Below are 14,221 nucleotides of genomic sequence, written 5' to 3' on the forward strand. Positions count from 1 at the left end.
ATACTGGCAGGAACTGGGAGCAACTGGAACAATTCTGGCAGCAACTGGGATCATACTGGGATCACAGTGGGAGCAGCTGAGTCCATGCTGGCATTGACTGGGATCACAATGAGGGTGACTGGAATCATACTGGGATTCACTGGGAGTGGCTGTGAGCAACTGGAATCATGCTGAAAGCAACTGGGAGGAAGTGGGAGTGACTGGGAGCATGCTGGAGGTAAGAGGAAGAGGCTGGGAGTCACAGGAATCATACTGGAGGCTACTAGAGTCCTGCTGGCATTGACAGGGAGCAACTGGGATCACACTGGGGGCCACTGGGATCATACTGGGAGTGACTGGGATCATACTGGGATTATAGTGAGTGTCAGTATACCCTGACTGGGTGTTACTGGGAGCTACCAGGCCCGTGCTGGGAGACAACTGCGCACATACTGGGAGCAACTAGGAATGACAGGATGCATGCTAGTGACAACTAGGATGTCCTGGCAGTGACTAGGATAAAACTGGGGGCAGCTGAACCCCACTGAGGTAACTGGGAGTGCCTGGCAATGACTACGAGAATGTTCAGGGCAACTGAATGAGACAGAGTAGAGATCCATTCTGAATTAGGTGAAGTGTCTAGGAGAGGTGAAAAGTCTGTGAGGCCAAAGATGAAGGAAAAGCCGCATTCCAGAGACAACAAGGAGACAGAGAAAGAAAAACAGAAATGACCACAAGGCCAATTTGCCCCTGACCTAAAAATTCCTTTAATAAAGAAGAACTGGTGCTAAATGTCGCGCGGAATGAATCTGTATGAACTTATTGTGAAACTGTATGCATATGCATTTGGAAGGAGGATAAAAGGAGACCTGAGGTCTTCAGGGGTACGCATGCCTTTTGGGGAGGCTTGCGTCTGGCGCGCGTCGTAATAAAAGCATACCAGGCTTTACAACTTTTATAAAGTTGTGAGGTTTCTTGTTTTCTCCACAAAACATTCTTGGTGAGCCAGCCAGGAGAGAGAGATACCTTTCGTCTCCCTCTCTGTCCCCGCAGGGGCAGGGGGGGAACCAATGGACTCCTAGGCGCGCCCCAGGATTTTCCTGGAGGAGGCTCCACTCGCCTCGACTTGCCTCCTGCTGGGACAGACAAGGACCTGCTGGCCTGCGGAGGAAGATACGGTATGTACTGAGGGGCCCCCGGGGGGGTGGGGAAAGGAGAGCAAGGGAGTAAACACCCAGAGACATCTGGGTTCAGCTGATAGAGCAGCTGTATTAGAGACGGGGTTCATCATTCCGATAGAGCAGAACCGCTAGTGGCTCTGGGGGTGAGCTGGGTGAACACGTATATGCGTGTATTGGGGTTCATTGTTCTGATAGGGCAGAGCTGAACCCGCGTGTGTTTTCTTTGTTTGTGTGTGTGAGTGGTGTCCGGACACTGTGTTGCTGTATGTTGCATTGTGTGATCAGCACGCTGTGTTTGTAATCGTGCAAGTGTATAAAGTGTATGATATATAAAAGAGAGTAGATCCATAGTGCTCTATTATGCAGGGGGGGGGAGTTCCTACCCGCCACTGGAGAGGCTGAGTAAACACCAGCCAAGGCAGGCAGTAGGGGCGGGGAGCGCCCGACAGATAAAATAGAGTAAACAGTGGAAAAGCGTGGGTGAGGACGTTTATTGAGTAAAGGTGGTAAATTGTGGTGTAGGTTGTGCATGCTTTCACCGTGGCTAGACGAACCTGAGGGGTTCCTCTGCCTCAGTGGTTTGGACTCGACCCTTGGGAGTTGGTGAATCCGGTGGATTATTGGATAGACAGGGGAGATGAAAGAGTTCATTTAGAGGGGCTCTACCGGACTTCAGCTGGCACTCTTGTAAGTCTGGACTGGGAACAGCTTGCCATAGAGGATTTAGAGCTCCCTGTAATAAATGGAATAGCTTGCCTTTGCAGGAAATTTCGAGTAGCCTTTGGTGCATCAAGAGGCTGGCACGCTGCGTGGGTATTATTACAGTGCATAGTTTGTGGGAAATGCTGGTATTGCTGTTCTAACAAGCAACAGGGCACGTGCCCCAAGTGTAGATTAGAGGTTTCTGATCAAACTGATTCAGAGTCTAAGATCTTAAAACTTGTGTGTGGGAAATCGCATCTGATACCTGCCACTTGGAGTGTGTGGGAGGAGGACTGGGAAGCTACTGTGAAGTCCTGTGAAAAGAGGTTTGGGTGGAAGCGAGATAGGGCAAGAAAGAAATAATGGGAACTAACCAGAGCAAGGAAGTTCCACGGGCCAGCCCCTTAGGGTGCATCTTGGCCCACTGGAAGGAAGTCACTAGCCGGGGGGGCTCTGAGAATAAAAAGGATCTAATCCAGTATTGCACATGCTGGTGGCCCTTATACAGGTTAGAGGATGGAGCAAGGTGGCCACCCACTGGAACCCTAGACTATAATACTTTACTGCAGTTAATGTTGTTTTTAAGACGGGAAGGTAAATGGGATGAGGTCTCATATGCTGATATGTATTTTGTTTTAAGAAATCACCAAGAGTGGCAAAAGGACTGTGGGATTAAATCACCTTTTCAAGGACCCACTAGTTTTGGTCCTTGAAAAAGATAACAAGGCAAAGAGAGGGTAAATCAAACGCTGTTGTTCAGCATGCAGTATAGGACAACGGTGTATGAGATCAGATAAGGTCTATCATTCTGAAGAGCAAGAACGGGACACATTTGAGTGGGTGAAAGCTCCTCCAGTTCCTCCCTGGGGGGGGAGGTTAGGGAGGTTGAGGCTGAAACTGAGGATGAGGAGGAAGGGAACTTCCCCAAAAAGGAGGAGGACTCAGGTAGGGAAGGCACATCTACTAGAACCCACCCCACCTGTGGGAGTCCAGTTGCATCTAGAACTAGGAGGCAAGTAGTGCTACAGGCCCCTCTGCGACAGGCAGTGGGACCAGAAGGGGCCAAATTAATGATTAAAGTGCCATTTACCACCCTTGATTTAGAAGCATGGGAAAGGATTGCAAAGAATTATCGTGTTGACCTGATACTCACTGCCAAACGCCTACAATATGTTATCAAACAACACAATCCAGACTGGGCTGACATCCAGCTACTACTAGATGCTTTCACTGAAACAGAGAAACAGCTGATCTTAAAGACAGCAGGGAATTTGGCAGAGGATTACTGTAAGGCCACACAGCTGGATGTAAAAGAACATTTCCCCCTCCAAGACCCAGAATGGGATCCTAATGTGTCGGCAGAGGTAAAGAAATTAGCAGAGTATCAAGAGTGGATAGCAACAGGGGTAGAAAGAGCTATTCCAAAAACCATAAACTGGTCTGCCTTATATTCTCTTAAGCAGGGGCCTTCTGAGACTCCATCTGAATTTCTAGAGTGTTAAAGGGATACTATGCGTTGTCATCATTAGATCTGGAGTCTGAGATAGGGACAAATCAACTAGTTAATTCATTTTTGGGGCTGTCTGCTGGAGATATCAGGCGTAAACTTCAGAAAATTCGGGGCCCAGATGGGAGGAATCTTGAAGCCTTGTTAGAGGAAGCCTGGAGAGTATTTAGTAACCGGGAGGAAGGATATAAACAAGGAATGAAAAGGTTGGTGGCAGTGGTACAGGAGGAAAGGCAGAGGAAATACAACCAGGGACTGCCGAGACAAGGACCACCTCAGCTGGGCAGGAACCAGTGTGCAATCTGCAAAAGAATTGGTCACTGGAATGCCAATGTCCAGAACGAAGAAGGAGTGACCAACAGATGACTGCACACGTACAAAACAACTGAGGAGGACCGGGGGATTCTGCCCCAGCAGAATCCACTGGTTATAACAATGAGGCTGAGGGAAGAAGGGAAAAGGGTGGAATTCTTAGTTGACACAGGAGCTACATATTCAGTCTTAAATTAAGCTTTAGTACCTGTGGAAAATGATTATGTTGTAGTGCAGGGGGCAACTGGCCAGTCTGAAAGGGCATATTTTTGTAAACCTTTGAGGTATAAATTGGGAAAACTTTGGGGTATTCATAAATTCTTGTTCATGCCTAATTCACCAAGGGCACTTCTAGGGAGAGATTTATTGGAACAATTACAAGCAACCATTACATTCAAAAATGGGGAAATTACTCTGGAGGTGAATGATCAAAAGTACATAGAGGTATTAAGTTTAACTCTGACAGCTATTGGCATTAAGGAAGAAATTGATGAAGAAATACTAGGTCAGGTATTTCCTGGGGTGTGGGCCTCTGATGTGCCAGGGAGGGCGAAAAATGCCTCCCCCATAGTAATCAAACTCAAGGAGGGAATGCAACCAGTAAGAATCAAGCAGTACCCCCTAAAGAAAGAGGATAGGGAAGGAATCAGCCCAATAATCGAAAATTTTCTGTGGTTAGGATTACTGAAAGAATGCCAATCTGATTTCAATACTCCCATTTTACCTGTTCGGGAATCTGATGGATCATACAGGATAGTACAGGATTTGAGGGCTGTCAATAAAATAACAGAAGATCTGTATCCGGTGGTAGCCAATCCATACTTTATTAACTTGCCTAACACCTGAGCTAACCTGGTTTACTGTTTTAGATTTAAAGGGGACCTTCTTTTGCCTCCCCATCTATGAAGCCAGCCAAAAAATTTTTGCATTTGAATGGGAAAGCCCTAAAAGTGGGCGCAAAACCCAGCTCACATGGACCAGACTACCCCAAGGCTGGAAAAATTCCCCCACTTTGTTCGGGGAGCAACTTGCAAAGGATCTGGAGTCCTGGGAAGCTCCACAGGAAGAAGGAAGGCTTTTGCAGTATATGGATGACCTTCTAGTGGCCACTCGGACGAGGGAAGCATGTGTGGCCTGGACGGTAAGCCTTTTGAATTTTCTAGGACTCCAAGGATACAGAGTATCAAAGAAAAAGGCGCAGACAGTGAAACAGAAAGTTATCTACCTGGGGTACGAGGTGAGTGCTGGGCAATGGACTTTAGGGCAGGCTTGCAAGGAAGCCATATGCCAAACCCCAAAACCCCAGACAATAAAAGAGCTCCGAACCTTCTTAGGCATGGCAGGATGGTGCCGGCTGTGGGTTTATAATTATGGACTGCTTGTCAGACCCCTCTATGCTCTTATTGCTGATGGAAGCAGAGATCTCCAGTGGACAAAAGAAGCAACACGGGCCTTTCACCAGCTAAAGGATGCTCTCATGTCAACTCCAGCTTTGGGACTTCCAGATGTGAGTAAACCATTCTTCCTATTTTCCCATGAGAAACAGGGAATTGCCCTGGGAATACTGGCTTGGGACTTGGGTCCATACTGGAGGGCAGTTGCTCACCTCTCTAAGCAGCTAGATGCAACAGCCAAAGGATGGCCAGGTTGCCTCAGAGCTGTAGCAGCAGTGGTGCTGAACATTCAAGAGGCACGCAAGTTTACCCTGGGACAAAAATTGACTGTGCTAGTGTCCCACACAGCATCTGCAGTACTGGAAATAAAGGGTGGCCACTGGCTTTCACCACACAGATTTCTGAAATACCAGGCCATCATGGTAGAGCAAGATGATGTAGAGATAGTGGTGACTAATATTGTCAACCCAGCTTCTCAGTGGAAATCAAGGAGAAGCAGTACACCATGACTGCCTGGAGACCATTGAAGCTACCTACTCCAGCTGCCCAGACTTAAAGGATACCCCTCTGGATGATGCAGAGTCCTGGTTCAGTGACGGGAGCAGCTACCAATGGGAAGCGACATGCTGGGTATGCAGTGACCACCTACAGAGAGGTAATCGAGTCTGGACCCTTACCAACAGGGACCTCTGTGCAGAAGGCTGAGATAATTGCCCTGACCCATGCCTTGAAAAGGGCAAAAGGGAGGAGAATAAACATCTACACAGACTCGAGGTATGCATTCGAAGTTGTGCATGCACATGGGGCCATCTGGAAGGAGAGGGGACTGCTTACCTCACAGGGAAAGAACATCAAACATGCACAAGAGATAATCCAGCTGCTGGAAGCAGTTCAGCTGCCTGAAAAGGTAGCAATTATGCACATTAAGGCACACCAAAAAGTGAGCTCAGAATTGGAAGAAGGAAATGAGCTGGTGGATAGAGAGGCAAAAGAAGCAGCAAAAGGTGAGGTAGCTACTGAAGGAGTCCTTATTCCAGATGGACAAATCTCCCTTGAAGGTAAGCCAGAATACAACAAGAGAGATAGGAAATTATTGAAGATCAAAAAGGGACGTATAACCAAGAAGGGTGGGCTACCATTGAAAAGAAACTGGTAATCACTTCCCATCTATTGTGGTCACCAGTAAGGGAAGAACACCAGAAAACGCACTGGGGAATAAATGCCCTATACACATACCTGATTGAAAGAATTGTTACTAGGAATTTATATGCCACTATTACTCAGGTGACCCAACAGTGTGATCTTTGCCTCCAGACTAACCCCAAAAATACCCCCAGACCGAAACTCGGTCAGATTGGGAGAGGCCATGGGCCTGGACAACAGTGGCAAATTGACTTTTCAGAACTCCCAAGGAAAGGGGGGGTATCGATATTTGCTGGTATTGACAGATACATTTTCAGGGTGGCCAGAAGCGTTCCCCACCAGAACTGTCAAAGCTAGAGAAGTGACCAGAGTATTATTACAAGAAATAATACCGCGCTTCGGAGTTCCAGCCACAATATCCTCAGATAGAGGATCACATTTCATTTCCAAGATAGTGCAACAGATTAGTAGCCACCTGGGAATAGACTGGGAACTTCACACCCCATACAGCCCCCAATCAAGTGGCCAGGTGGAGAAAATGAATCATTTGATTAAACAGCAAATCATAAGACTGGGGCAGGAAGCTAACCTACCCTGGCCCCAAGCTCTTCCACTAGCACTATTGCGAATTCGAACGAAACCTCGAGCTAAAGAAAAGTTGAGCCCTTTTGAAATACTCTATGGAAGACCATATGGAATACAAAAGGGAGTGGCCACCCATATTGGAGAGGTAACACTAGCCACCTACATGTGGCCTTAAACCAACAGCTCAAGGAAATTGAGAAACATGTGGCTGGAACTCGGAGCCGGGAATTAGATGGGCCAGTACATAACATACAACGTGGAGATTATGTATATGTTAAATCTCTTACAGAAAAGACCTTGGAACCACAGTGGGAGGGACTGTTCCAAGTGCTTCTCACCACCTTCACTGCAATCAAAATCAAGGAGCAGAATGCCTAGATTCATCACTCTCGGGTGAAGAAGGCCCAGAAACCCTTTGAGGAGTGACGCCAGGAGACAATGAACTAAGATTAAAACTTACTTGGGCAAAATGAGTATATTGCGGTCGGGAGTAGTTAATACTTTAATTTGTAGAATTGTTTTGTGTGTAATCATAACTGAAGTTTTACAACTTGAAAGTACCTCTATTCAGAGCAATGCTGAATGGCCTTGGTCCCAGGCGTTTAATCAGTATACTGGATCCATGGGAAAACCTTCTGAAATAAAGGATTTAAACCTATCCACTGTAGGAATTCATGGAGATCGAGTATATGAAGAGCAGGAATGGCAAGAACAGAATCTGTGGACACTTCAAGGGATCAGAGGAGAAGAAATCAAGGTAGGGTGCTGGATGATAAATGAGACGGCTTATGAGAGACCAAATGAAATTAGTGTCTCAACCTCTCCTGGCGTATATGAACACCAAGAAATCTGTGATAGCCTAAATGAATCAGACTGCTGGTGTAATTTCACCTTAATACAGCCTGTAGAAATAACTTGCCTTTGGGCACAAGATGATATCGGGCTTTCATTTAAATTCAAAGTAGACACTACACCTTTTACCACAGCAGGACCCTTTACAGCCCACACCAAGACTCAAATAGTTCAGACTCAACCCAAACTTAAACCTGAGGTGTATGGGATAGGCCCCTGCGTAGTAAGGAATATGAGCGAGCAACAACTATTATTCAATCCAGAATGGTCTCTCAAACATGTGGAATTGATAATGCAAATGAACATCTCAAAAATCCAACCAGCCTGCTCCTCCTTCCTAAAAACTTCCTTTGAGGGCTGGACAACATGGTTACAAAAACAGGCATACCTCAAGAGCAGAACAAGAAAAGATCTAACTGGCATATTAGGGACAAGATTAGGAGTTTTAAATGGAATTGATTCAGAAATACTGATGAATAAACTGGCCACTGCAGCAGGTAGCCTAACAAAATTGAAGCAACCCTTACAGTCATCTCGATTGGCATTAGGAACTAGCCAGTGACAGATTTCAAAAGTACTGTCAAAGTGAGAAACAGCTGGAGACCAAGACCACAAGCTAATTGTAGAAGCACTTAGTACAGTTCAAGATAATGTGTCTTTAGCTTTCAGTTGTATACAAGCAGAGTTATAGGTGCAGACAACAGCAGCTCTGATCATACGAGAAGGGAGTGAAAGTAATTTTCCAGCTGAAATTCAGAAAATTGTGTGGGATAATGCAATTGATGTTGAAAGGAAATTTCAATCCTGGTGGACTATGGTGAATTTCACCTATGATCCTGTTTCTAACGTGGCAACTGCCTTTGTGCTTACCATACGTAATGCCACTGTTTATGTTATCCATCCCATCATTGCCCTAGGATTAAACCATGAAAAAACAATACTCTATCCTTTAGAACATAGAGTGTGGGCACGAAAGATGAATGGAAAGTGGCAGACAGTAAACTTAGAATCCTGCATTACTAGAGAACAGATGGGATTCATTTGTGAAAGCAATACTATTAATGCTCAAGATGTGTGTTTGGACACTGAACAAAGTATTTGTCACTTTGAAATTCATCCAGTCACTGACCAGAAAACTGTGCTCGTATATACTGGAAAAGGGTGCGTGTGTCTGAAGACTGCCTGTGCTGCTGTAAAAATTGATAGCAATGATGTTATTCTGTCTAGTAGAAATCATTCTAATTTCTGTATTTGTAATTTTGTTAAGATTATCGGGTGTGATTTTTCGTACTTGGCCCCAGTGACATCCCACCAGCTGATTAAAGCTAACTGCACGATGTATCACAGACTACCACCTACCCCTATTGAGATGAACCTTACATTAGTAAAACAATTAATTAAGCACCAAGACCTATTTGAGATCTTGAAGGAAATCCAAGAAAGTGGAAAGAAAACCTTAATTACTGTCCAACATGATACAAAGGAGATAACCAGGGTTCTACAAAGAATAAAACAAAATATGGATCATCACTGGTGAGATGTGATCTTTGAGTGGTCACCAACTGCAAATGGAATCTTTAATAAGTTGTGCCACCCCATTGTAGTTTTACTAATATTAGTTGAGGTAAGATTATCTATGATATTGTTAATTTGGAACTGTAGAATGCTACAACGAATAGCTGTACTAACCTCTTTGTCAAACGTACATGGTGAAGCATTAAAAGACACTTATTGTCGTGAAGGTTTTTATTAAGTAAAAGAATTTACTTATTTCCTAGGAAAGGGGGGAATGAGACAGATTAGAGATCCATTCTGAATTAGGTGAAGTGTCTAAGAGAGGTGAAAAGTCTGTGAGGCCAAAGCTGAAGGAAAAGCCGCATTCCAGAGACAACAAGGAGACAGAGAAAGAAAAACAGAAATGACCACAAGGTCAATTTGCCCCCAACCTAGAAATTCCTTTAATAAAGAAGAACTGGTGCTAAATGTCACGCGGAATGAATATGTATGAACTTATTGTGAAACTGTATGCATATGTATTTGGAAGGGGGATAAAAGGAGACCTGAGGTCTTCAGGGGTACACATGCTTTTTTGGGAAGGTTTGCGTCTGGCACGCGTTGTAATAAAAGCATACCAGGCTTTACAACTTTTATAAAGTTGTGAGGTTTCTTCTTTTCTCCGCAAAACACTGTTAAATAAGCAAACCAATGTTACCTCTCTCTCATTGAGGGAGAGCCTGCTCTGAGACATAAAGACCATCGGACATGCCACCTTGAAGAAATGTGATAGAGTTTTTACTCTGGGTACCTGGGCATGGGTGTGTAGACTCTGAGGGCATGTGTTGCATGAACCTCTCCAGCCGCAGCAAGTAAATCCACAAGAGCACTCAGGTCCTGAGGGAAGAAAGCTTCAAGAAGCTTCACATGGAAAACAAAGACTGGTTCAATAAACACTTCCAATCCTAGAGATTAAAGGGTTGGATGATGTCAAGCTAAAACAGGACTATTAATTCTCTTTCTGATTGTTGTTGTATTGTTAGTTGTCCCATGTTTGTTTCAATGATCCTAGAAAGTCTTACAAAATTCTTTCAGTTCTATCTTTGTTGTAAAATAGAAAGGGGGAAGATACCCAACACAGGATCCTCATGGACTCCTTGGAGGAGAGAACTGGAGGCCAGGATGGCACAAAAACCTCTCAGAGACTCAGTGTGGGAAGGAAACACCTTAAAGGTACCTAAAAGTATTCTTAAATCCATAAAGTACCTTAAAAACCTTGATCATCTAAAGGCATTAATGAGCCCCGCTGAGTGTCAGTACAAAGCTCTCCAGGGGCTCATTAAAGCAGATAATTGGGCCATGATTGCACAAACCTCTCACAGAGTATGTATCAAAAGGGAAACAACAAGTACCCAAAAATAACTGAAGTACCTTGAAGTAGCAATGAGCCCCACTGAGTGTTGTTACAAAGCCTCTCCCGGGACTAATTACAGCAGATAATTCAAGGCCGTGATTGCACAAATCTCTCAGTGACTCCAAGGCAAAAGCCAAACCCAAAGTCCTTTGAAAACCTGCAGTCCCTGCAGGGAGCATTCAGGAGCCCCCAGGGCCATTCCTGACCAGGGCTCCCCAGGGACTCCTTCCAGCATATCCTTGAGGCCACTGGAATGTGGGCTAGGGGGGGATGCTGAGAGCAGGACAAGGGGTTGACAGTGCCCAGCCTGGCTGGGGCTGTGCCAGGAGGCCCCAGGGCCTCAGCACAAGGTGTCTCCTCACAGCCCTTGGTGGCACAGACCCTGCTGTGCCCCAGGGCACAAAGACTTGGCTTTTCTTTGTCCCCACCTGTCATCACTGCCTGCAGTTCTCTGCTCTGCCTGGGGCCTGGGGACACTCTCTCAGTGGTGTCCCTCAGTGGGACCCATTAAAATTCCAAGAAACTTTGGAGTTGGATTCTGACTTGAAGTTCCGGAGAGGTTTCTTCAGCTCCCTCTCAGGGACTGGTCTTCAGGGCCTGAGCAGAAAGCCCCGAGAGGCTCATTAATGTCCTTGTGCTGTGTCTGTGCTGCTGAGCTGGGCTGGGCTCCTGGCACAGAGGCAGCTCCTGGTAACCAAGAAGAGCTTCAAAAGCACATTTCTCTTGATGAGCAGCTCTTCTGCCAGCCCAGCAGGGCTGGGGCACTGCCTGCAGCCACTCCGGGCACAGCACAGAGGCACAGAGAGCTTCAATCAGTCAGGGCTGGGAAGGTGCTGAGAAGTGCCTGGGGCACAATCACTGCCAGCCCTTGGCACAGGAACCTCTGGCTGCAGGACAATGCAGCTGCAGCTCCTGCAGTGATCTCCTACAGCTGGAACATCCCAATGCCTACGGACCCTGTGAGTACATTCTCTGATTGTCTCTTGTGCAGAGCAGCCAGGGGAGCCCAGGGTCCTGCAGCCCAGGGTGCTGTGCTGGGGCAGAGACTCTGCTCCCTGCCAGGGACAGCTCTCAGCCAGCTCTGGCAGCTGCTCCCAGCACTGGGGGACGAGATCCGGGTGGGAGGAGACAGCTGGTAAGGCTCGGAAGTGTTCTGCTTGTTTGGAGAGGATTCTGCGTTGTTCAGGACTGCTCCCAGCATGGCATTTAACTGCAGAACATTTCCAAGTAGATTATACAGGGAGCACAGGCAGGCAGGGGCTGCATATAAGGGAAAATCCTGCTTTTTAATCTACTGTTCTGGGTTGCCTGGATGGAAAATTGCATGTAGATTTTCATCTCTCAGTTAAGGTCAAGAAAAATTTAAAAATTTTTCTTTCTGATCTGAACAAACAGGGCAGTGATAGAAATCAGCACAGGGCCCCTTAGAGGCAGTATCAGTGTCGCCTTTCCAGCCTCCTCAGTGTTTCTCTGCTTTTTCCATCAGAGCCTACAGAAGCAGAGCTGAAAGGTGTCTGCAGGGCAGAGATAAGCCCCCTGGGCAGGGCTGGGCTCTGGCAGCACTGGCAGGGCCCAGCCCTGGGCACAGGGAAGCAGCTGCTGGCAGGGACAGCTCCAGGCAGCAGAGCCCTGGACAGGCAGTGGGGGGAAAGTGCCCCCAGGCTGTGCTGGGATATTTAAAGTCCTCTCCAAACCCAACTATTCCATTATTACGTTCTTACAGTTCTCCATGTGCAGCCCTAGCAAATGTCCAACAGCAGCTCCATCAGCCACTTCCTCCTGCTGGCATTGGCAGACACACGGCAGCTGCAGCTCCTGCACTTCTGCCTCTTGCTGGTCATCACCCTGGCTGCCCTCCTGGGCAACGGCCTCATCATCAGCACCGTAGCCTGCGGCCACCACCTGCACATGCCCATGTTCTTCTTCCTGCTCAACCTGGCCCTCTCTGACCTGGGGACCATCTGCACCACTGTCCCCAAAGCCATGCACAATTCCCTCTGGGACACCAGGAGCATCTCCTACACTGGATGTGCTGCACAGTTATTTATTCTCATCTTCTTCCTTGCATCAGAGTTTTATCTGCTGACCATCATGTGCTACGACCGCTACGTGTCCATCTGCAAACCCCTGCACTACGGGACCCTCCTGGGCTGCAGAGCTTGTGCCCATATGGCAGCAGCTGCCTGGGCCAGTGCCTTTCTCACTGCTGTCATGCACACAGCCAATACATTTTCTCTGCCCCTGTGCCATGGCAATGCCTTGGGCCACTTCTTCTGTGAAATCCCACAGATCCTCAAGCTCTCCTGCTCAAATTCTAACCTCAGGGAATTTGGGCTTCTTGTAGTTACTGGTAGTTTAGGTTTTGGTTGTTTTGTGTTCATGGTTTTCTCCTATGTGCAGATCATCAGGGCTGTGCTGAGGATCCCCTCTGAGCAGAGACGCCACAAAGTCTTCTCCACGTGCCTCCCTCACCTGGCCGTCATCTCTCTGTTCATCAGCACTGCAGTATGTGCTTACCTGAAGACCCCCTCCATGTCCTCCCCATCCCTGGATCTGGCCCTGTCAGTTCTGTACTCGGTGGTTCCTCCAGCCCTGAACCCCCTCATCTACAGCCTGAGGAACCAGGAGCTCAAGGCTGCAGTGTGGAGACTGATGACTGGGTGGTTTCACAAACATTAAACTGCTGGCCAATTTGTGCAACTCACTTGTAATAAAAGCCATATTTGATACTCCTTGTTGGAGTCATTTTGGAGGTTTATTACTGTTGTTTTATTTTTTCATATTGTCCACAGAGAAATGTCACTTTTTGTGCTATTTCTCATTTTGTTTCTCTCCACCTTCCCTGTGGCCACAGACTGTGTCAATGAGGAGCTATTCCCTTGGTGGGTTTAAAGGAACTAAAGGTATTCCCAGCAAAGTTTTCTGCAAAAATACCCTTTTGTTGCCTTCTCTGGAGCTGCAGCAGCAATGTCTGTGTGCAGAGCTGGGGGCAGATCAGTGCTGGCACAGCAGCAGCAGCAGCACTTGGTGTTGCCAGTGCTGCTGCTGTGGCCCTGCCCCGCTGCCCTGGTGGCCCTGGTGTTGCTGCAGGGCCTGAGTGCTCTTGGGGCCTGGCACAGCCCTGGGGGTGGCAGTGCCGGGGCTGCAGCAGGGACAGGCCATGGGCACTGCTGTGGCAGTGCGGACGCCTCAGGCCAGGCCCTGGGGGCTCCAGGCTCTTTGCCCAGGCTCTCTCAGGAACAGGCCCAGGCTGATGCTCAGCACAGAAAAGCCCTGTGAGCAGCCCCAGGCTGGCTGTGGGCAGGCTGGGGGCAAACAGCATGGCTGGGGCTCTGCAAGGGCCCTGGGGCAGATGAGAAAAGGCAGCAGAGCAGGGGCTGATCCATCCCCAGTGCACTGGACAGCCCAGGGCAGCGTCCCAGAGCATCCTGATGGAGCTGCCAACATCATCCCCCCTCTGCAGCCCTGGCTTCTCCCCCAGCTCACACAGGTGCCCCATCCTTGCAGGCACAGACACGACAGCACTGGCTCAGCAGCCCCTGTTTGCATTGCACAGAGCAGGGGGAGCACCCCCATGCCGTTGCTGTGGGGACATGAACCTGAGGGAGCACAAATGCCATCAGCCCCTGGGGCCAGCAAGGGCTGGGGGACACCAGGG

This window comes from Ammospiza caudacuta, chromosome 7 (genome assembly GCF_027887145.1).
Source record: "Ammospiza caudacuta isolate bAmmCau1 chromosome 7, bAmmCau1.pri, whole genome shotgun sequence".
NCBI lineage: Eukaryota > Metazoa > Chordata > Aves > Passeriformes > Passerellidae > Ammospiza > Ammospiza caudacuta.